Source organism: Amphiura filiformis, chromosome 19, assembly GCF_039555335.1.
Source record: "Amphiura filiformis chromosome 19, Afil_fr2py, whole genome shotgun sequence".
Classification (NCBI taxonomy): domain Eukaryota; kingdom Metazoa; phylum Echinodermata; class Ophiuroidea; order Amphilepidida; family Amphiuridae; genus Amphiura; species Amphiura filiformis.
In genome coordinates this window covers 4572918-4597762 of record NC_092646.1, presented here as the reverse complement: position 1 = coordinate 4597762, position 24845 = coordinate 4572918, and the positions used below count along the sequence as shown (strand labels likewise).

The 24845-nt window shown below is 43.7% G+C and overlaps 1 protein-coding gene and 1 long non-coding RNA gene across 2 annotated transcripts in view; both read left to right on the top strand.

Annotated features, from left to right (window-relative positions):
- The window catches only part of LOC140140849 (uncharacterized), a 350554-nt gene that overhangs the window by 126462 nt on the left and 199247 nt on the right, over positions 1-24845 (top strand). The window lies entirely within an intron of this gene.
- The window catches only part of LOC140140257 (uncharacterized), a 28753-nt gene continuing 26760 nt past the window's right edge, over positions 22853-24845 (top strand). The window contains exon 1 of the mRNA XM_072162045.1: positions 22853-22897. The gene's annotated coding sequence lies outside the window, so the exon portion shown is untranslated. The remainder of the gene's footprint in view (positions 22898-24845) is intronic.

The window sequence follows — 24845 nt, the reverse complement described above, 5'->3', positions numbered from 1 at the left end:
TAATCACCCTTAACCCCTTTTTGACAATTCAGGCCAAATGTCCCCCCCACTTTTCAAGACAGATTGACACCACTGATAAATGTAAGGTATGTTTCTGGGTCAGAAGTGGGAGGAGGGCAGGTCTGGAAGAGACTGCCTTAATTCCCGAAATAATCACCCTTAACCCCTTTTTGACAATTCAGGCCAAATGTCCCCCCCACTTTTCAAGACAGATTGACACCACTGATAAATGTAAGGTATGTTTCTGGGTCAGAAGTGGGAAGAGGGCAGGTCTGGAAGAGACTGCCTTAATTCCCGAAATAATCACCCTTAACCCCTTTTTGACAATTCAGGCCAAATGTCACCCCCCCACTTTTCAAGACAGATTGACACCACTGATAAATGTAAGGTATGTTTCTGGGTCAGAAGTGGGAGGAGGGCAGGTCTGGAAGAGACTGCCTTAATTCCCCGAAATAATCACCCTTAACCCCTTTTTGCAAATTCAGGCCAAATGTCCCCCCTCCCCACTTTTCAAGACAGATTGACACCACTGATAAATGTAAGGTATGTTTCTGGGTCAGAAGTGGGAGGAGGGCAGGTCTGGAAGAGACTGCCTTAATTCCCCGAAATAATCACCCTTAACCCCTTTTTGACAATTCAGGCCAAATGTCCCCCCCCCACTTTTCAAGACAGATTGACACCACTGATAAATGTAAGGTATGTTTCTGGGTCAGAAGTGGGAGGAGGGCAGGTCTGGAAGAGACTGCCTTAATTCCCCGAAATAATCACCCTTAACCCCTTTTTGACAATTCAGGCCAAATGGCCCCCCTCCCCTCTTTTCAAGACAGATTGACACCACTGATAAATGTAAGGTATGTTTCTGGGTCAGAAGTGGGAGGAGGGCAGGTCTGGAAGAGACTGCCTTAATTCCCCGAAATAATCACCCTTAACCCCTTTTTGACAATTCAGGCCAAATGTCCCCCCACTTTTCAAGACAGATTGACACCACTGATAAATGTAAGGTATGTTTCTGGGTCAGAAGTGGGAAGAGGGCAGGTCTGGAAGAGACTGCCTTAATTCCCCGAAATAATCACCCTTAACCCCTTTTTGCAAATTCAGGCCAAATGTCCCCCCCCCCACTTTTCAAGACAGATTGACACCACTGATAAATGTAAGGTATGTTTCTGGGTCAGAAGTGGGAGGAGGGCAGGTCTGGAAGAGACTGCCTTAATTCCCCGAAATAATCACCCTTAACCCCTTTTTGACAATTCAGGCCAAATGTCCCCCCCACTTTTCAAGACAGATTGACACCACTGATAAATGTAAGGTATGTTTCTGGGTCAGAAGTGGGAAGAGGGCAGGTCTGGAAGAGACTGCCTTAATTCCCCGAAATAATCACCCTTAACCCCTTTTTGACAATTCAGGCCAAATGTCCCCCCCCCCTTTTCAAGACAGATTGACACCACTGATAAATGTAAGGTATGTTTCTGGGTCAGAAGTGGGAAGAGGGCAGGTCTGGAAGAGACTGCCTTAATTCCCCGAAATAATCACCCTTAACCCCTTTTGCAAATTCAGGCCAAATGTCCCCCCCACTTTTCAAGACAGATTGACACCACTGATAAATGTAAGGTATGTTTCTGGGTCAGAAGTGGGAGGAGGGCAGGTCTGGAAGAGACTGCCTTAATTCCCGAAATAATCACCCTTAACCCCTTTTTGACAATTCAGGCCAAATGTCCCCCCACTTTTCAAGACAGATTGACACCACTGATAAATGTAAGGTATGTTTCTGGGTCAGAAGTGGGAGGAGGGCAGGTCTGGAAGAGACTGCCTTAATTCCCCGAAATAATTACCATCAATGCTGGTTCAATCCCCTCCCTAGTGTTCATTACCTAATCAAGAAAGTGAAAGACAAGGTTTTTTCAAAATCCACCATCAAATAGAAAACTGGAGAAATTGAATAACATAGCTATCAACTGAAAAACTATTTTCTGGTTGTATATAAAGTTTGTTTTTCTGATAAATTGTTTATTGTTTTGGCAACAGGAAGGGAAAGAAGGAAGGAATAAAGAGAGAAAACAAACAAAGAAGTTGTTTGCTCTCTGTGGGATTTGAACCCGAGACCCCTTGCATGCCAAGCACTAGGTTGGGGACACTTTGGCATGGGTCTTGGGCTGAACTGGCCAGCGAAAGTGTGCCTATATATCACTTAGGGTGATTGCGTCATTACACCATGTGGGATGCACGCACAAACCAGGCGGCGGTTTGATGAAGCAAAAATCATCTTTGAACAGCATTGTGTCGATGTGGGTGTGATAACAGAGTCATGGTTCAAATCCAGCTTTCAAGAAAACCAGTTAAACATCTCTGGGTATGTACTGTTTACTAAAAGCAGAGACAACATGCGTGGAGGTGGGGTTGCGTGTATGTGAGAGACTCTTTGCCTCAAGGCCAGCCATTGATTACATCGAGGTCCCTAATGATTTAGAATGTATTTGGGTGAAAATTCGACCAAATAGACTCCCACAAGGTATCTCTGCAATCGCTGTATGCGCAGTATACATCACCACTGATTCACCATATCAAAATCTGCTGGAGGAACATTTGATCCAAAGCATTGATCTACTCATGCACCAAATATCCTGAAATTGGCATAGTGATTCTTGGCGATTTTAATCGAATGAACATATATCCTGTTACTAGGGGTAATGACTTGAGCCAACTAATTGATTTCCCTACGCGGGGTGATGCCACACTTGATTTAATCCTCACTAACCATGCACTTAAAACTCGGTATAATAAACCCATTCCAATGTCACCCTTGGGGTTTAGTGATCATGTTTGTGTCTTGTGGAAACCCCAGTTTCAGGCCAAAACAAAAAACACTTTTAAGATCAACAAGTCACGCCTTTGCAGAAATCTGGCATGAGTGCTTTTGGTCAGTGGGGGTTCAGGATCAAGATTGGCATGAGGTTCTTGAGTGTTGTGATACACAAAATAAAGTTGATGTGTTCTATTCAATGCTTGAAATTGCTATTGATTCCTGTTTTCCTGTTAAGAAAACAAATGCATAACAATGACAAACCGTGGCTAACACCACATATTAAGAAGCTTATTCATGAGCGCCAAGTTGCATTTGCAAATAAAGACCAGCAGCAGTGGCGCAAACTTAGAAATTTAGTAAAACGTGAAATTGAAAAAGCAAAACTTCACTATCATGCCACCAGAATTAGGAACTTACAAACAACGGAACCAAGAAAATGGCATCAACAAATTAGAACTGTCACAAACTCCAGCAAACCTGATCTCAAGATAAACATCCAGGGTATTGAGGACAAAGATTTAAAAGGCATTGCCAATGCTATTAATTCCAAGTTTGCTCATGTGTCTGATTGTTTAGATCCTCTCGACTGTAGCAGGTTACCATCTTATCTTCCTGCTGCAGAACCAGTCCCTCAGTTATACCCATGGGAAGTTTATGCTGAGTTACGTAAACTTAAGTCTGCCAAATCTTGCGGTCCTGATCAAGTTCCACCCAAACTGGTCAACGAGTTTGCATATGAGTTAAGTGTGCCGCTTACTGATATTTTGAATAATTCTTATAGTGAGGGTTATGTTCCTGAGCAGTGGAAGAAAGCAATTGTCATCCCTATTCCTAAACAGTATCCACCAAGTATTGATAAGTTGAGACCTGTTTCGCTCACATCAATTTTTGCCAAAATAGCTGAAGGTTTCATTACTGATTGGGTCCTAAACGATATTCAAAATGATATTGACATCCGCCAATATGGTAATGTAAAAGGAGTGTCAACTTCTCATTATTTAGTTTCTCTTGTTCATTATCTTTTCCAGGGAGCGGAGAGAAGTCGCAACATAGGAACGGTGGTACTTACGGATTTCTCGAAGGCGTTCGACCTCGTCGACCATACGCTTCTTATTGGTAAGATCATCGATATGGGAGTCCGTGAGGTTCATTGTTCCTTGGATTTGCGATTTCCTCCGTAACCGTCAACAGTGTGTCAGATACAACAGTGTGCTCTCAGATTATACAACTCTTCATGGTGGTGTACCCCAGGGTACAAAATTTGGCCCAATTGGGTTTCAGATTCTTATTAACGAAGCAGCACAAGACGCTGGTAGTCGGTGTTGGAAATATGTTGATGACTTGACATTTGACATTTCCGGTGGTTGTGCTAGTCCACTTCAGGGTGATCTTGATCAGTTCTCAGAGTGGGCTAGTGACAGCCACCTGAAATTGAATCCCAGCAAGTGTCAAGCCATGCAAATTGCTTTTTCTAATCCATTGCATACATCGCGACTTAAGAATTGGCACTGAACCACTATCATACGTCACGAAGCCAAGGTACTTGGTTTGTGGCTACAGAACAACCTTAAATGGAATGTCCAGATGGACGCGATGTTGAAAAAGGCTAATTCCGGTTGTTCATGCTACGAACCCTTAAGCGTTTTGGTTTTACCAACCAAGAGCTCGGTGTCGTATATAGTGGTTATGTCAGGCCAATTCTTGAGTACGCTGATGTGGTGTGGCATTCTGGAATCTCAGCTAAACAGTCCAAAGATATAGAGGCCATCCAAAAAGCGTGCCTGCAGAACAATTCTGGGTCGGCACTATTTATCTTATAATGTAACGCTTCAAATCTGCAAGTTTGACACCCTCTCTGATAGGAGGGAGGACCACTGTCTTAGGTTCGCCAAGGGCTTACCAAAACAAATCGAACAAGTTCTCTTATCCCTCCTACCAGGAAGGAGTGTCATGGTCGTGCTTTACGTAATTGCAGCAAATTTTCTCAGTTTAGGACTAGGAAAAATCGTAAAAAAAATAGTCCTCTTCCATATTTCGTTGATCTCCTAAATAAATAGTTTGTGTTTTTGCTTTGCCACCCAGAATTGTTCTGCATATACTATACTTTCAATGTCATTTTATATATAAAAAAAAAAGTGCAATATTTCATAATACTATTTCAGTGACTTTTATAATCAATTTTCTAAATGTTAATTCAAATTGTATATTTTTGTGTGTTTTATATCTTGTGCAATGCCTGCCTAAATATTTAATTCTAATTGTTCTTATGTGTATTTTTTATATTGTAATTTATTGTATGTAATTTGGCCTACGGGCCACGAATTGGCAATAAAATAAAATATCAATCAAATCAATCAAAGGATGACATGATAGAGCCGGCAACTTGTGAAATCGCCTGGCCGTATGGCATTTTCCATATACTCGGTTAGTTTTGTGGGGTTCATTATCGAACCCCAACGGTTTTAGCATGTATTTATATTATTTATTAACATAGGCCTATTTGTTTGTGATATTTCAAGCGTTTTTAAATTTCAAAATAATCCCATTCAATTTCACGGTTGACGATGAAAATTTACTGAATTTAGAGAATGCAATGCGACCACCACCTGGCACAAACAGCACAAATATCAAGTAGTAATTTGTAGTACCTGGGCGTGTTAGGGTTAACATAACCTTTAATGGTGTGAAATTTTAAAAATAATTTCAGAAGAATGTCTCCTTTGGTAGGGCTAGCCTGCAGGCCTATTATGCCTCTTGCCAAGCTTAAAGAAACTGACCCATATAGGTCATCAACCTCTCTCCATTTTGGCATCAAATTGACTAGAATAGACTAGCATGTTCATAGCAGATGTAGGCCTACATAATAGACAAAATGTTTTCCACATGCAACAGTAATTCTTGGTATTTGAAATAAATTACACCTCTATCAACTAAGCAATATAGGCCTGAAAAGGCCACTTCCGTCGACATCTTCTGTTGGTCCCAGTGCAATTACACCTCTACTGACTAAGCGATATAGGCCTGAAAGGGCCACTTCCGTCATCTTCTGTTGGTCCCCGTGTAATTGCTTTAGTACATGCAATGGCAGTGGTACACATTGGTTTCACCTCAACTTCCTCCCAGGGATTCCAAGCAAAATACTTGCAATCTTTATCAGCCTAGTCATTGACTGAAAAATAATATACATTTAAAATAGATTTGAGTCTGGCAATCTTGCCTAAAGCAATTATCAGATTACCAATTCCAATTGTTATGGCAATGAATAGAATTTATGTGCAATTCGGGTAGTAACACAGGCACTTCGGGGTTTGGATGTCAACAAATACCCACGATGCATTGCAATTTTCAGCCGATTTTGCTTAGTTGATAGATGGCGCAATGAATTATGAATCCTGAGAATTGTAGACATGCTACAAATAATGTAACATAACAATTCTTATTGTGACCATGTGCAGTAGTGCACACTACAATCATTGCATAGTTTTAATTATTTGTCAACCAGCATTTCTCTCTCAACTGATCTCATACTGATTTCATTTTGGTCTAGTCTTTGTGTACACATATGTCATTTTAGCCATGTTCATGTGTGGCGTAAATGTGATGATCAAGAAAAATCAGTTTAAAGTCAGAATGTGTCAGTATACAAATTATATTAACCCTCTATGAGTGAAATGGTTTAATATAATCACAAGGTGAAAGATGAATTGTTCCATTGCACTCACTGTACCGGCTTGGTATGACACAATTTAAGAGTTAATATTTGTCTCACTTTTTAAGAACAATTATAAATAGTCATTATTTATTAACACAAAAAGTTTTGTTGATATTTAATTCATATTTCCAATAATTTACACCAACTAAATCTGTGAGTCTAACTTAAAACACACACCGTCTCTTCCCTACATGTGCATGGCACACATACTGCATCTGTCTCAAGCATATGCGTTGTTGGGATGCAGGTAAATCCTATCAAACGGTGTTAGTTGATGGTAAAAATGTTGAATGGTAATCAACCAATGAACTATCTGAAAGTTAGGTATGAGAGATATAATATTTCATGTAATCCAGGGTTTTCGTTTTTTGTGATGATTATACTTTGCATAAATTTTGGACAAAAAGTGATAGAAACATATCGGGTTTCGTGAATTTAAATATAGCTAAACAATATTATCTATATAAATAAAAGGAAGTCGCTAAATCTTGTTCGCGAATAGGCTCCGAGATGGTTTGACTTTCAGCTCTGATTTATTAGTACATTGATCGGGTACATATTGCCATTAAACCATCTGACGTTCATTTTTGCAAAACTATTCAATCACTATGGAAATAACAAAAAAATGGTCTGTTGCTAGGCCGTTGAGGTCAATAACCTTATGGGTCAGGTCATGACAGCAAACGCGTCAAATGCAAGCTGTGTCCAACACACGCGGTAAGTGGCGAGTCACGCACCTGCGAGTACACGGCACCATGGTTTCACGCGCATTGCCGCGCATGGTATGGACGCAATTAATGTTGGCTTACCACGCGTAGGCCTAGGTGTGTATGTGACTACTTCTTCTCTGAGACAGTGGCGGATCCAGGAATTTGGGAAAGGGGTGGGGGGGGGGGGGCGGCACACTCAAAGTTATCTATGCCCGTGTAACGGGGTATAGATATTGTATTTGTTGTGTTTAGTCTTCGGCTTCTCCTTATCTATGCCCGTGGAACGGTGGCATAGATATTGTATTTGTTGTGTTTAGTTATCTATGCCCGTGGAACGGTGGCATAGATATTGTATTTGTTCTGTTTAGTCTTCGACTTCTTCTTCTCCTCCTCCTTATCTATGCCCGTGTTAACGGGGCATAGATATTGTATTTGTTGTGTTTAGTCTTCGGCTTCTCCTTCTCCTTCGTCTCCTTCTCCTTCTCAAGATCAGTCCTTTGCACCCCTCTAGCTCAGGAACTAAAGTAGCCCCTGGGCCCATACTTGGTACAATGATGGCCCATGACCCGAGATACATCCTAGGGTACCCCCGACCCCAAAGGTCAAAGGTCATGGGCTACAGGGGACAATATGTGTAAAATTTCAAACAGCTCTAGCTCAACTACTATAGCGCCTCGGGTTCATACTTGGTACAATGATGGCCTATGACCCTAGAAGTATGCTATGCTAGCCGCAACCCCAGAGGTCAAAGTTCATATGCTTTAAAAAGCAAAATAGGTACGACCGGTTAATACAGTATCGCAATAGGTAGCATTTTGGTAGCTACCTGTATTTGCAATGATGAAGGCTTCAAATATACGTCAAGACGTACAATGGGGTTAAGAGGTTAACCGCACAACACAATGTTAATTAAAGGGGTATTCTCCAGTCTGGTGGTGTTTCAGAGAGTGAGGGTCTGATGGAGTATAAGAGAGAGTGATGGCTTGGTGGGGTATTAGAGAGAGTTTGGGCCAGCCTGGTGGTGTTTTAGAGCGAGTGAGTGTCTGGTGGATTATAAGAGAGTGAGGGTCTGGTGAGGTATTAGAGAGAGTGTGCGCCAATCTGGGGGTGATGTTTTAGAGCTAGTGAGTGTCTGGTGGAGTATATGAGCGAGTGATGGCTGGGTGGGGTATTAGAGAGAGTTGGGGTCAGCCTGGTGGTGTTTTAGAGCGAGTGAGTGTCTGGTAGAGTATAAGAGAGAGAGAGTGAAGGCTTGGTGGGGTATTAGAGAGAGTATGGGTCAGCCTGTTGGTGTTTTAGAGCGAGTGTCTGGTGGAGTATAAGAGAGAGTGAAGGCTTGGTGGGGTATTAGAGAGAGTATGGGTCAGCCTGTTGGTGTTTTAGAGCGAGTGAGTGTCTGGTGGAGTATAAGAGAGAGTGATGGCTGGGTGGGGTATATTAGAGAGAGTTTGGGTCAGCCTGGTGGTGTTTTAGAGCGAGTGAGTGTCTGGTGGCGTATAAGAGAGTGAGGGTCTGGTGGGGTATTAGAAAGAGTGTGTGCCAGTCTGGTGGTGTTTTAGAGCTAGTGAGTGTCTGGTGGAGTATAAGAGAGAGTGATGGCTTGGTGGGGTATTAGAGAGAGTTTGGGTCAGCCTGGTGGTGTTTTAGAGCGAGTGAGTGTCTGGTGGCGTATAAGAGAGAGGGTCTGGTGGGGTATTAGAGAGAATGGGGTCCAGTCTGGTGGTGTTTTAGAGAGATTGATGGTCTGATGAGGTATAAGAGAGAGTGAAGGCTTGGTAGGGTATTAGAGAGAGTATGGGTCAGCCTGGTGGTGTTTTAGAGAGAGTGAGTGTATAGTGGAGTATAAGAGAGAGTGAAGGCTTAGTGGGGTATTAGAGAGAGTATGGGTCAGCCTGTTGGTGTTTTAGAGCGTGTGAGTGTCTGGTGGAGTATAAGAGAGAGTGGGGTCTGGTGGGGCATTAGAGAGAGTATGGGTCAGCCTGGTGGTGTTTTAGAGCGAGTGAGTGTCTGGTGGAGTATAAGAGAGAGTGAGGGTCTGGTGGGGTATTAGAGAGAGTGTGGTCCAGTCTGGTGGTGTTTTAGAGCGAGTGAGTGTCTGGTGGAGTATAAGAGAGTGATGGTCTGGTGGGGTGTTAGAGAGAGTGTGGGCCACGGGCATAGATATTCGTGTTTGGTCAAACACAACTGTGGTTTCTAGTTATCTATGCCCGTGCAACGGTGGCATAGATATTGTATTTGTTGTGTTTAGTCTTCGGCTTCTCCTTCTCCTCCTCCTCCTTCTTCTTAAGACCACTTCTTTGCACTCCTCTAGCTCAAGAACCAAAGAAGCCTCGGGGCCCATACTTGGTACAATGATGGCCCATGACCCCTAGATACATCCTAGGGTACCCCCGACCCCGAAGGTCAAAGGTCATGGGCCACAGGGGGCAATATGTGTAAAATTTCAAACAGCTCTAGCTCAAAAACTATAGCGCCCTCAGGGTTCATACTTGGTGCAATGATGGCCTATGACCCTAGAAGTATGCTATGCTAGCCTCAACCCCAGAGGTCAAAGTTCATATGCTTTAAAAAGCAAAATAGGTACGACCGGTTAACACAGTGTATCGCTATAGGTAGCATTTTGGTAGCTACCTGTATTTGCAATGATGAAGGCTTCAAATATACGTCAAGACGTACAATGGGGTTAAGAGGTTAACCGCTTAAAGGGACACAATGTTTTGGGATTAAAGGGGTATTCTCCAGTCTGGTGATGTTTCAGAGAGAGTGAGGGTCTGATGGAGTATAAGAGAGAGTGATGGCTTGGTGGGGTATTTAGAGAGTTTGGGCCAGCCTGGGGGTGTTTTAAAGCGAGTGAGTGTCTGGTGGATTATAAGAGAGAGTGAGGGTCTGGTGAGGTATTAGAGAGAGTGTGCGCCAGTCTGGTGGTGTTTTAGAGTTAGGGAATGTCTGGTGGAGTATAAGAGAGAGTGAGGGTCTGGTGGGGTATTAGAGAGAGTGTGGGCCAGTCTGGTGGTGTTTTAGAGCTAGTGAGTGTCTGGTGGAGTATAAGAGAGAATGATGGCTGGGTGGGGTATTAGAGAGAGTTTGGGTCAGCCTGGTGGTGTTTTAGAGCGAGTGAGTGTCTGGTGGAGTATAAGAGAGAGTGAAGGCTTGGTGGGGTATTAGAGAGAGTATGGATCAGCCTGTTGGTGTTTTAGAGCGAGTGAGTGTCTGGTGGAGTATAAAGAGAGTGAAGGCTTGGTGGGGTATTAGAGAGAGTATGGGTCAGCCTGTTGGTGTTTTAGAGCGAGTGAGTGTCTGGTGGAGTATAAGAGAGAGTGAGGGTCTGGTGGGGTATTAGAGAGAGTGTGGTCCAGTCTGGAGGTGTTTTAGAGCTAGTGAGTGTCTGGTGGAGTATAAGAGGGAGTGATGGCTGGGTGGGGTATTAGAGAGAGTTTGGGTCAGCCTGGTGGTGTTTTAGAGCGTGTGAGTGTCTGGTGGAGTATAAGAGAGAGTGAAGGCTTGGTGGGGTATTAGAGAGAGTATGGGTCAACCTGTTGGTGTTTTAGAGCGAGTGAGTGTCTGGTGGAGTATAAGAGAGAGTGCAGGCTTGGTGGGGTATTAGAGAGAGTTTGGGTCAGCCTGGTGGTGTTTTAGAGCGAGTGAGTGTCTGGTGGAGTATAAGAGAGTGAAGGCTTGGTGGGGTATTAGAGAGAGTATGGGTCAGCCTGTTGGTGTTTTAGAGCGAGTGAGTGTCTGGTGGAGTATAAGAGAGAGTGAAGGCTTGATAGGGTATTAGAGAGAGTCTGGGCCAGTTTGGTGGCGTTTTAGAGAGAGTGAGTGTATAGTGGAGTATAAGAAAGAGTGAAGGCTTAGTGGGGTATTAGAGAGAGTATGGGTCAGCCTGGGGGTGGTTTAGAGCGAGTGAGTGTCTGGTGGAGTATAAGAGAGAGTGAGGGTCTGGTGGGGTATTAGAGAGAGTGTGGTCCATTCTGGTGGTGTTTTAGAGAGATTGATGGTCTGATGGGGTATAAGAGAGTGTGAAGGCTTGGTAGGGTATTAGAATGAGAGCTTAAAACAAGGGCTTTCACATGGTGCTCACCAAGTTTTCGTTTGTGAATTGGGGAAGGAGGGTTAGGTGTGGTCACGGGCATAGATATTCGTGTTTGGTCAAACACAACTGTGGTTTCTAGTTCTCCTTCTTCTTCTCAAGACCAGTTCTTTGCACTCCTCTAGCTCAAGAACTAAAGTAGCCATGGGGCCCATAGTTGGTACAATGATGGCCCATGACCTCTAGAAACATCCTAGGGTACCCCCGACCCCAGAGGTCAAAGGTCATGGGCTACAGGGGGCAATATGCGTAAAATTTGAAACATCTCTAGCTCAAGAACTATAGCGCCCTCAGGGTTCATACTTAGTACAATGATGGCCCATGACCCCTAAAAGTAATTTATGGTAGCCACGACCCCAGAGGTCAAAGGTCATAGGCTACAGAGAGCAATATGTGTAAACTTTTAAAACAGCTTTAGCTCAAGAACTATAGCGCCCTCAGCGTTCATACTTAGTACAATGATGGCCCATGACCTTTAGATATTTACTGCAGCAACATCGACCCCAGAGGTCAAAGGTCATGGGCTACCGGGAGCAATATGTGTAAAATTTCAAACAGCTCTAGCTCAAGAACTACAGCGCCCTCATGGTTCACACTTGGCACAATGATGCCCCATGACCCTAGATGTATTATGTGGTAGCCGCAACCCCAGAGGTCAAAGTTCAAAGGCTTTGAAAAGCAAACTAGGTACAACCTATTAACACAGTGTAGTGCAATAGGTAGCGTTTTGTTAGCTACCTGTGTTTGCAATGATAACGGCACGAATCGTACGTCAAGGAAATTGATCACTTGACAAAAATTCCCTTAAAAGGGAATGTGTAGGCATTTTGATATTGGTGCCTTGGACCACCTCAATAGGCTGTCATTGTGGGACATGGCGTGTGGTTGGTTAATGGGTGTTAGGAGGGTTAAGGGTTGTCACGGTTTGTAAGGGGGTGGTCACCAGTTTTTTTTAGATTTGGCGCCCAATTGGGCGCTTTTTTTATTTTAGGTGCTATGAGGATAATACTTATATCAATTAAAGTTTATAACAAGGGCTTCCACATGGTGGTCACCAACTTTTGGATTTGGCGCCCAATTGGGCGCTTTTTTATTTTAGGTGCTATGGGGATGATACTTATATCAATTAAAGTTTATAACAAGGGCTTTCACATGATGGTCACTAACTTTTGCATTTGGCGCCCAATTGGGCTTTTTTAAAAATTATTTTAGGTGCTATGATAATGATACTTATATCATTTAAAGCTTATACCAAGGGGTATAAGTTTTCATTTTGTGAATAGGGGAAGGGGTTAGGTGTGGTCACGGGCATAGATATTCGTGTTTGGTCAAACACAACTGTGGTTTCTAGTTATCTATGCCCGTGCAACGGGGCATAGATATTGTTTTTGTTGTGTTTAGTCTTCGGCTTCTCCTTCTTCTCCCTCTTCTCCTTCTCCTTCTCCTTCTCAAGATCAGTCCTTTGCTCTCCTCTAGCTCAAGAACTAAAGTAGCCTCGGGTCCCATACTTGGTACAATGATGGCCCATGACCCCTAGAAACATCATAGGGTACCCTCGACCCCAGAGGTCAAAGGTCATGGGCTACAGGGGGCAATATGTGTAAAATTTCAAACAGCTCTAGCTCAAGAACTATAGCGCCCTTAGGGTTCATACTTAGCATAATGATGGCCCATGATCCCTAGAAGTAACTTATGGTAGCCTCGACCCCAGAGGTCAAAGGTCACAGGCTACAGGGGGCAATATGTGTAAATTTTTAAAACAGCTTTAGTTCAAGAACTATAGCGCCCTCAGGGTTCATGCTTCGTACAATGATGACCCATGACCCTTAGATATTTCCTGCAGTAACATCGACCCCAGAGGTCAAAGGTCATGGGCTACAGTGAGCAATATGTGCAAAATTTCAAACAGCTCTAGTTCAAGAACTACAGCGCCCTCAGGGTTCATATTTGGCACATTGATGACCCACGACCCTTGATGTATTCTATATTAGCCGCATCCCCAGAGGTCAAAGTCTAAATACTTAGCAAAATACGTACGACCTATTAACACAGTGCAGCGCAATAGGTAGTATTTTATTAGCTACCTGTGTTTGCAATGATAACAGTCTGAATCGTACGCCAAGAAAACTGATCACTTGGACAAAAATTCCCTTAAAAGGGAATGTGTAGGCATTTTGATTTTGGTTTCTTGGACCACCTCAAAAGGTTGTCATGATGGGACAAGGGGTGTGGTTGGTTGAAGGGTGGGGTATTAGAGAGAGTTTGGTCCAGTCTGGTGGTATTTTAGAAAGAGTGAGGGTCTGATGGGGTATAAGAGAGAGTGAAGGCTTGGTAGTGTATTAGAGAGAGTGTGGGCAAGTCTGGTGGTGTTTTAGAGCTAGTGAGTGTCTGGTAGAGTATAAGAGTCTGGTGGTGTATTAGAGAGAGATTGTGGTCCAGTCTGGTGGTGTTTTAGAGAGATTGATGGTCTGATGGGATATAAGAGAGAGTGAAGGCTTGGTAGGGTATTAGAGAGATTGTGGGCCAGTCTGGTGGTGTTTTAGAGAGAGTGCGTGTATAGGGAAGTATAAGAGAGAGTGAAGGCTTGGTGGGGTATTAGAGAGAGTATGGGTCAGCCTGGTGGTATTTTAGAGCGAGTGAGTGTCTGGTGGAGTATAAGAGAGAGTGAGGGGCTGGTGGGGTATTAGAGAGAGTATGGTCCAGTCTGGTGGTGTTTTAGAGAGAGTGATGGTCTGATGGGGTATAAAAGGGAGTGAAGGCTTGGTAGGGTATTAGAGAGAGTGTGAGCCAGTCTGGAGTTATGAGCATTACATGTATATCAAATGAAGGCTTAAAACAAGGGCTTTCACATGGTGCTCACCAAGTTTTCGTTTGTGAATAGGGGAAGGGGGTTAGGTGTGGTCACGGGCATAGATATTCGTGTTTGGTCAAACACAACTGTGGTTTCTAGTTATCTATGCCCGTGTAACGGGGCATAGATATTGTATTTGTTCTGTTTAGTTTTCTCCTTTTCCTTCTCCTTCTCCTTCTTCTCCTCCTTCTCAAGATCAGTCCTTTGCACCCCTCTAGCTCAGGAACTAAAGTAGCCCCTGGGCCCATACTTGGTACAATGATGGACCATGACCCCTAGATACATCCTAGGGTATCCCCGACCCCAGAGGTCGAAGGTCATGGGCTACAGGGGGCAATATGTGTGTACGATCCAGAAATTATGTAACATAAACTGCATTAACATAAATTTATGTTGAAGTGAAGTCGCCGTTGTATTGCAACATAATTTAAAAATAAAAATAATATACACACACGCCAGCGTATAAATTGCACAGATTACGATATTGTCTAGAATCACTGATGAGTTATTGCAGTACTGAATGACGACACATGTGAGTTGGTAATTTCTAATTCTAGGGCCAAGGGATCGGTAAGAAATGCTTCAAGGGTGGTGTGTAGAGATATGCCATCGGTGAAATATGAGGCCAGAGAAGAAAAATTTGCGTGGGGGATAGGCCTCACGTCCATGAGCGTGCCTCTCGTCAGCGCTTTGCCAGGGGTGGTCTTGAGTCGTCGGCGCCAACTGAAGGCAATTAGTGGACACTTATTACACTGTGATTGAAAACTATGTTCCATAATATGAAGGCCCAATTGAAGCAGTTTGTAGTCCATTTCTCATAGTAGCGTAGGCTACCTTGACTTTTTGACGAGGGGGGTAGGGTGAGTGAGAGGCAAAGAAAATTGCCTCATAGGCGCAGGTTTATTTTGCGTGAAGCGCCGCATTGAAATTTGCAATTTATACAATTTATTACCCAAGGTGTTTATCAAAATCGTGGCCTATTTAAACAAAACATGACTAAAGAATTCCCTTTCTGTTGGGGTCATAGGCCTACTGATAATATTTTTCGGCTTCGTCGTGTGTATCTGCGTCTTGTTCACTTCCATCAATCTTTATACTCAGACTAGGCCTATCCCGGATAGTAGGCCTAGGCCTATCACAGTCTCCTGAAAGTTGGACGTCCTCCTCCGCGCGATCGGTCCTCAGCAATAATTACAATATTTATGCAGATGCTACTGTTTTTACACAAATAATCTTTGATTGAAACCCCAATAGGCCTAGGTAGGCCTACCCTAAAATTTAGATCGTGGGAATGATGCACAAAATTAAAATCTTTTAATTTTGTGTAATATTGTAGGCCTATGAAAAACCCAGACCTACTATCCGGGATAGGCCTAGCCTGAGTATGTGTTTTAGAGAGAGTGATGGTCTGATGGGGTATAAGAGAGAATGAAGGCTTGGTAGGGTATAAGAGAGAGTGTGTGCCAGTCTGGTGGTGTTTTAGAGAGAGTGCGTGTATAGTGGAGTATAAGAGAGAGTTAAGGCTTGGTGTGGTATTAGAGAGTATGGGTCAGCCTGGTGGTGTTTTAGAGCGATTGATGGTCTAATGGGGTATAAGAGAGAGTGAAGGCTTGGTAGGGTATAAGAGAGAGTGTGGGCCAGTCTGGTGGTGTTTTAGAGAGAGTGCGTGTATAGTGGAGTATAAGAGAGAGTTAAGGCTTGGTGGGGTATTAGAGAGAGTATGGGTCAGCCTGGTGGTGTTTTAGAGCGAGTGAGTGTCTGGTGGAGTATAAGAGAGAGTGAGGGTCTGGTGGGGTATTAGAGAGAGTGTGGTCCAGTCTGGTGATGTTTTAGAGAGAGTGATGGTCTGGTGGGGTATAAGAGAGAGTGAGGGTCTGGTGGGGTATAGAGAGTGTGGGCCAGTCTGGTGGTGTTTTAGAGCGAGTGAGTGTCTGGTGGAGTATAAGAGAGCGTGAGGGTCTGGTGGGGTATTAGAGAGAGTGTGGTCCAGTCTGGTGGTGTTTTAGAGAGATTGATGTCTGATGGGATATAAGACAGAGTGAAGGCTTGGTAGGGTATAAGAGAGAGTATGGGCCAGTCTGGTGGTGTTTTAGAGAGAGTGAGTGTATAGTGGAGTATAAGAGAGAGTGAAGGCTTGGTGGGGTATTAGAGAGAGTATGGGTCAGTCTGATGGTGTTTTAGAGAGAGTTAGGGTCTGTGGGGTATAAATGAGAGTGAAGGCTTGGTAGGGTATTAGAGAGAGTGGGGCCAGTCTAGTGTTATGAGCATTACATACATGTATATCAAATGAAAGTTTAAAACAAGGGGTTTCACATGGTGCTCACCAAGTTTTCGTTTGTGAATAGGGGAAGGGGGTTAGGTGTGGTCATCACGGGCATAGATATTCGTGTTTGGTAAAACACAACTGTGGTTTCTAGTTCTTCTTCTTCTTCTTCTCAAGATCACTTTTTGCACCCCTCTAGCTCAAGAACCAAAGCAGCCTCTGGGCCCAAACTTGGTATACTGATGGCCCATGGCCCTTAGCATCATCCTAGAGTACCTCGACCCCAGAGGTCAAAGGTCATGGGCTACAGGGGGCAATATGTGTAAAATTTCAAACAGCTCTAGCTCAAGAACTTCAGCGCCCTCAGGGTTCATACTTAGTATAATGATGGCCCATGACCTCTAGAAGTAACTTATGGTAGCCACGACCCCAGAGGTCAAAGGTCACAGGCTACAGGGAGCAATATGTGTAATTTTTTAAACCGCTTTAGCTAAAGAACTATAGCACCCTCAGGGTTCATGCTTGGTACAATGATGGCCCATGACCCTTAGATATTTCCTGAATTAACATCGACCCCAGAGGTCAAAGGTCATGGGCTACAGGGAGCAATATGTGTAAAATTTCAAACAGCTCTAGCTCAAGAACTACAGTGCCCTCAGGGTTCATACTTGGTACAATGATGGCCCATGACCCTAGATGTATTCTATGGTAGCCACAACCCCAGAGGTCAAAGTTCAAAGGCTTTAAAAAGCAAACTAGGTACAACCTATTAACACAGTGTAACGCAATAGGTAGCGTTTTGTTAGCTATCTGTGTTTGCAATGATAACGGCCCGAATCGTACGTCAAGGAAATTGATCACTTAACAAAAATATCCTTAAAAGGGAATGTGTAGGCATTTTGATATTGGTGCCTTGGACCACCTCAAAAGGCTGTCATTGTGGGACATGGAGTATGGTTGGTTAATGGGTGTTAGGAGGGTTAAGGGTTGTCACGGTTTGTAAGGGGGTGACCATGGGGGTGGTCACCAGTTTTTTTAGATTTGGCGCCCAATTGGGCGCTTTGTTAAATATTTTAAGTGCTATGAGGATGATTCTTATATTAATAAAGCTTATAAAAAGGGCTTCCATATAATGGTCACCAACTTTTGGATTTGGCGCCCAATTGGGCGCTTTTATATTTAAGGTGCTATGGGGATAATACTTATATCAATTAAAGTTTATAACAAGGGCTTCCACATGGTGGTCACCAACTTTTGATTTGGCGCCCAATTGGGCGCTTTTTTAATTTTAGGTGCTATGAGGATGATTGATACTTATATCAATTAAAGTTTATAACAAGGGCTTTCACATGTTGGTCAGTAACTTTTGCATGGGGAGTGCTTGGTTAAGGGGTGGGGTCACGGGCATAGATATTCGTGTTTGCTCAAACACAAGTGGTTTCTAGTCTTCTCCTTCTCCTCCTCCTCCTTCTTCTTCTTCTTCTCAAGATCACTTTTTGCACCCCTCTAGCTCAAGAACCAAAGTAGCCTCGGGGCCCAAACCTGGTATAGTGATGGCCCGTGACCCCTAGCATCATCCTAGGGTACCCCCGACCCCGGAGGTCAAAGGTCGTGGGCTACAGGGGGCAATATGTGTAAAATTTCAAACGGCTCTAGCTCAAGAACTATAGCGCCTCAGGGTTCATACTTCAGATAATGATGGCCCATGACCCCTAGATGTAACTTAATGTAGCCTCGACCCCAGAGGTCAAAGGTCACAGGCTACAGGGGGCAATATGTGTAAATTTTTAAAACTGCTCTAGCTCAAGAACTATAGCGCCTCAGGGTTCATGCTTGGTACAATGACGACCCATGACCCTTAGATATTTCCTGCAGTAACATCGACCCCAGAGGTCAAAGGTCATGGGCTACAGTGAGCAATATGTGTACAATTTCAAACAGCTTTAGCTCAAGAACTACAGCGCCCTCAGGGTTCATATTTGGTACAATGATGACCCATGACCCTTGATGTATTCTATATTAGCCGCATCCCTAGAGGTCAAAGTCTAAAGACTTTAAAAAGCAAAATTGGTACGACATAAAGAGCCATAGGTAGTATTTTGTTAGCTACCTGTGTTTGCAATGATAACGGTCTGAATCGTACGTCAAGAAAACTGATCACTTGACAAAAATTCCCTTAAAAGGGAATGTGTAGGCATTTTGATTTTGGTCCCTTGGACCACTTCAAAAGGTTTTCATGATGGGACAAGGGGGGTGCTTGGTTAAGGGGTGGGGTCACGGGCATAGATATTCGTGTTTGGTCAAACACAAGTGGTTTCTAGTTATCTATGCCCGTGCAACGGGCATAGATATTGTATTTGTTGTGTTTAGTCTTCGACTTCTCCTTCTCCTTCTCCTCCTTCTCCTTCTCCTCCTTCTCAAGATCAGTCCTTTGCCCTCCTCTAGCTCAGGAACTAAAGTAGCCCCTGGGCCCATACTTGGTACAATGATGGCCCATGACCCCTAGATACATCCTAGGGTGCCCCGACCCCAAAGGTCAAAGGTCATGGGCTACAGGGGGCAATATGTGTAAAATTTCAAACAGCTCTAGCTCAACTACTATAGCGCCCTCAGGGTTCATACTTGGTACAATGATGGCCTATGACCCTAGAAGTATGCTACGCTAGCCGCAACCCCAGAGGTCAAAGTTCATATGCTTTAACAAGCAAAATAGGTACGACCGGTTAACACAGTGTATCGCAATAGGTAGCATTTTGGTAGCTACCTGTATTTGTAATGATGAAGGCTTCAAATATACGTCAAGACGTACAATGGGGTTAAGAGGTTAACCGCTTAAAGGGACACAATGCTTTGGGATTAAAGGGGTATTCTCCAGTCTGGTAGTGTTTCAGAGAGAGTGTCTGATGGAGTATAAGAGAGAGAGTGATGGCTTGGTGGGGTATTAGAGAGAGTTTGGGCCAGCCTGGTGGTGTTTTAGAGCGAGTGAGTGTCTGGTGGATTATAAGAGAGTGAGGGTCTGGTGGGGTATTAGAGAGAGTGTGCGCCAATCTGGGGGTGTTTTAGAGCTAGTGAGTGTCTGGTGGAGTACAAGAGAGAGAGTGATGGCTGGGTGGGGTATTAGAGAGAGTTGGGCCAGCCTGGTGGTGTTTTTAGAGCGAGTGAGTGTCTGTTGGAGTATAAGAGAGAGTGAAGGCTTGGTGGGGTATTAGAGAGAGTATGGGTCAGCCTGTTGGTGTTTTAGAGCGAGTGAGTGTCTGGTGGAGTATAAGAGAGAGTGATGGCTGGGTGGGGTATTAGAGAGAGTTTGGGTCAGCCTGGTGGTGTTTTAGAGCGAGTGAGTGTCTGGTGGAGTATAAGAGAGAGTGAATGCTTGGTGGGGTATTAGGTCTGGTCAGCCTGTTGGTGTTTTAGAGCGAGTGAGTGTCTGGTGGAGTATAAGAGAGAGTGAAGGCTTTGTGGGGTATTAGAGAGAGTATGGGTCAGCCTGTTGGTGTTTTAGAGCGAGTGAGTGTCTGGTGGAGTATAAGAGAGAGTGAAGGCTTGGTGGGGTATTAGAGAGAGTATGGGTCAGCCTGTTGGTGTTTTAGAGCGAGTGAGTGTCTGGTGGAGTATAAGAGAGAGTGAGGGTCTGGTGGGGTATTAGAGAGAGTGTGGGCCAGTCTGGTGGTGTTTTAGAGCGAGTGAGTGTCTGGTGGAGTATAAGAGAGAGTGAAGGCCAGTTGGGGTATTAGAGAGAGTATGGGTCAGCCTGTTGGTGTTTTAGAGCGAGTGAGTGTCTGGTGGAGTATAAGAGAGAGTGAGGGTCTGGTGGGGTATTAGAGAGAGTGTGGGCCAGTCTGGTGGTGTTTTAGAGCTAGTGAGTGTCTGGTGGAGTATAAGAAAGAGTGATGGCTGGGTGGGGTATTAGAGAGAGTTTGGGTCAGCTTGGTGGTGTTTTAGAGCGAGTGAGTGTCTGGTGGAGTATAAGAGAGAGTGAGGGTCTGGTGGGGATTTAGAGAGAGTGTGGTCCAGTCTGGTGGTGTTTTAGAGATTGATGGTCTGATGAGGTATAAGAGAGAGTGAAGGCTTGGTAGGGTATTAGAGAGAGTATGGGCCAGTCTAGTGTTATGAGCATTACATGTATATCAAATGAAAGTTTAAAACAAGGGGTTTCACATGGTGCTCACCAAGTTTTCGTTTTTGAATAGGGGAAGGTGGTTAGGTGTGGTCATCACGGGCATAGATATTCGTGTTTGGTCAAACACAACTGTGGTTTCTAGTTCTCCTTCTCCTTCTCAAGATCAGTCCTTTGCACTCCTCTAGCTTAAGAACTAAAGTAGCCTTGGGGCCCATACTTGGTATAACGATGGCCCATCACCCCTAAAAACATCCTAAGGTACCCCCGACCCCAGAGGTCAAAGGTCATGGGCTACAGGGGGCAATATGTGTTAAATTTCAAACAGCTCTAGCTCGAAAACTACAGCGTCCTCAGGGTTCATATTTAGGACAATGATGGGCCGTGGCCCAAGAAGTATACTATGATAGCTGCAATCCCAGAGGTCAAAGTTCATAGTCTAAATGAAGGAATATGACCATCACCATGCTGCATTTACGCAACATGAGATTGCGTATTCCTACGGCATTCCCGGGGGTAGCAGGTCGACTTGGACCCAAACCAATTCGGCCACATACCAATTCGGCCACTTGCCAATTCGGTCCCAAACCAATTCGGTCACATGCTTAATATTAAGACGAAATGAATGAGGAGAATAAGGGAGATATGCCAAAATTAAAGAAACTGTAGTCACAGGTGCCCGGTTTAATGCATAAGCATAATTTTAAGAAGTGTATGCCTAATAATAATTTATGGAACGGGCCTTCATTTTGCAATTTTTTTAATATTAGGCCTACACTGACACTTTTATAGGTCTAAGACCTTAGATGCCGTGGATCGATGTTGAATTGAACTCAGCATGGAGTTCGTCTCAATAGGCCTACTGACTTTGGCAAATGTGACAGGCCCTGCATATCAGCGGGCCCGCATTAATTTTCACATGCTTTTAGGCAAAGGACCTCGTTCAAGCAATGTCTAAAATGATCACAGGCCTATAGATTGACCCGACTTTTAACTTTTCCACTTCTCTTTTTTCCCTTTCTCTTCTCTTCTCTCCTTTCCTCTTTTTTTTTTTTTTTTGGGGCGCCCCGCCTGAATCCGCGCCTGGGTGTCACTGTGGGTATGGGTGTTTTAATTGATTAAGGCGCCTCAGTTTTTGCGGTGGCTACTTTTGGGATAAGGAGTGTTTTAGTAGGCTAACTTAGTGCTACAGACCTTCATTTCTGAGGAGCTCAATTGCACCAGAGCTCCCACAGCTCTCCGTAACAACATGGTATGATTTACTGAACTGAGCCTTTCTACTTGAATCCCAATGTTTTAATAGGTGTAGGCCTATTAAAAGGGCATTTCGTGATCCACAGCCTCATCCCCCACTTTTCTCAAAAAAAGTTGAGATTTTTATATCACTGGAAACCTCTGGCTACATAATGTTTAGGCCTATGTACAAAAATATTTCTTGCAGATTAATTCGTTTAGCAAAGATATCGTGAAATTTGAATTTCGCTCTGGTGCACCAGAACGAAATTACAACGCATTGTCTATGGAGCAGTGTAATACACATAATCATGCATAACTCATGAACGCAAAAATCGAATCAACTGAAATTTTGGGAATAGGTTTTTTTTTGTGGATATCTAATGAAAAATGACATAAATAGAGGATGCTAGGATCACGAAATACCTCCTTTAAAAGATTGAGCTCCTTTTTGAGCACCTAAGTAAACTCAGGAGAGTGATTAACAGAGGTCCTGCAATTTTCACAAATGAAGGCCTGGTGCTAATAGGCCCTAGGTGTTGGGTTGTTTTTTCATACATCATAGGCCTATTTGTAAATTTTGGGTTTTTTTGTTTTGTTTTTATGATCAAACAACGAATAAAGCAAAACTCGTTCAAAAAATAAGATTTTCTGAAAAATTGCAAGGGTCTGGATGTAGGCTAGGGCCTACGGTTGCGAGCGGAGCGAGCAGGAAAATTTGCATATTTAAGCGTTTCCGTACTGTTTTCCTAAGGTGTTTTATTAAAATGGCGCCCCTTGAATGCGTGCCAAAAATCGCTTGCCCCCCTCTCGGCTTGCCAAAATTGCTTGCCGCCCCCAATTTTACCCTCCCCAGGGCTCATAATTATTGCACAGCCCTGCAAGTAGGCCCAACATAATTTACAATCGTGTAGGCCTAACCAGAATTAAAAAAAAAATTTGAGGGTGTTCTCCTCAGAAAATGTTGATAGTGCGTGACCTTGGCATGGCTTGGTTTGGGACCGAATTGGCATGTGTCCGAATTGGTGTGCGGCCGAATTGATTTGCGGCCGAATGGCACGGGTCCGAATTGACTGGGGGCCGAGTTGAAGTGGGACTGGTCAAATCAACACGCTATCTATCAGGTGAGTGTAGTGTACTTTATTTCGTCATTTTATTTTAGTGAATATTACTATATTTTGGTGAATCAAATGATGATGTTATATTTGAAAACATTTCGACGTATTGTGGATCATATTGGATAAGTGTAATGTAGCTTGAACATTGTTAAATGCATTAAAATGTACGTTTTTGTCACCGTGCATAGTCAGATGTCATGGACGTGGCCATACATTACATGTCCATATATCGTATTGTACGGTACTAGATAGTAAATCGAATCCATGGGTTCACAACAGTCACGCATTCGACTGGGTGTACATCGTACATGCGTAGACATAGTATAGGTATGCCAGGTGAATTCAAATTTGCCATCAAACTGCCTCATTTTATATATATAAAATTTAAAGCCCTTGAGACAGTAAGGGCTGTGCAATAATTATGAGCCCTGGGGAGGATAAAATTGGGGGGGCAAGAAAATTTTTGGTAAGCTGAAAGGGGGGAAGCAATTTTGGGCCAGCCGAGAGGGGAGAGGCAAGCGATTTTTGGCACACATTCATGGATGGGGTACCGCCGCCTTTTAAATAAAACGCTCTAAAAAGTCTTAGAAAAACAGTACGGAAACACTTTAATATATGCAAATATTCCTGCTCGCTGCACATGCACTCACAACATATATATCTAGACCATTTAAGCTTTAAAATTGGGATCCCAAAATGGCATGTGTAAAAAAGGGGGGGCAAAGCCGAGAGGGGGGGAAAGCAATTTTGGCAGGCGGCAGGGGGCAAGCAGGGCTGTCAACTCTCACGCATTGGCCGTGAGTCTCACGCATTTGGTCACTTTCTCACACGGTCTCACGCCAAGGTAGTATAATCTCATGGCTAGGTAGTAAATCTCACACAAAAAGCTGGAAAATGAGTAAAATCTCACGCATCGTCATGAATAATTTGTTGCTCCTACCCCTCCCCCCACCCGCTTTTCACATTTTCGAGCGCCGTGCCTCAAATAATCATGGTACAAAATGAACATTGGAGTCGGCAAATCCTGTTACGCCTCTCACGCCAACCAATTCCAAAAAGTTGACAGCCCTGGGGGCAAGTGATTTTTGGCGGGCCGTTCTGAAATTTTACCTCCCCCGTAGGGAAAATAATTATTGCACAGCCCCTAAAGAAAGCCAAAACTGAAAACCTTTTTGTCATACATGCATAGGACTTTCTGTAGCAAAGTTAATACATCTTGTCAAAGTCAAAGATTGACTTTCATCAAAAAGATTCAGCGCTAAAACAAAACAGCATTTCGGTGGTGTTTCTAGATCTTAGTCTCTTGATGATAGCAGCTTTTCTATGTGGAACTGCTATCAAAATACCTCTAAAATTCCATGTGCAAGTGTCTCATCACCATAAAAAATCATATATTTGGGTCAAGTGAAGTATAGACAACATATTTATGTAAGTTTCCTTGACATACCTGTTCTTTTTAAAATTAGATGTAAATATGTATTGTGTTCTAGGCGAATTTGGCTGACTAGCAAATGTGTTAAAGGTTTGTCTGGCATCCCGACTGGCATACCTACATAGTACATGCATGTAGGATCACACGCGGATATACTCTGATCAGATTGTATATACAGTATATTTTTTATATAAATCAGTGGCGTAGAATTGGTCGGGGGGGGCAGCCGGGGCTCGCAGGTTTTTGCCGCAGGTGGAAAAATGGTTTGAACCGTGGCTTTTGCCGCTGGACAAAAAAACAAAAACAGGTTTTACCGGCAAAAACTAAAAAATTGATAAAAATATATGTATTTTTTATCAAAAACTGAACCCTGTTGGGTGGTCAGGGCACCGACCATTATTGGGGGCACGGGGTCTGATTGAGGTACGTGCTGACCATTTTTCAGCAATTTTCCTATGCCTGGGATTTTCTATATTTTCAGATCGATGGAGGGGACACGTGCCCCCACCACCCCATGCCCCC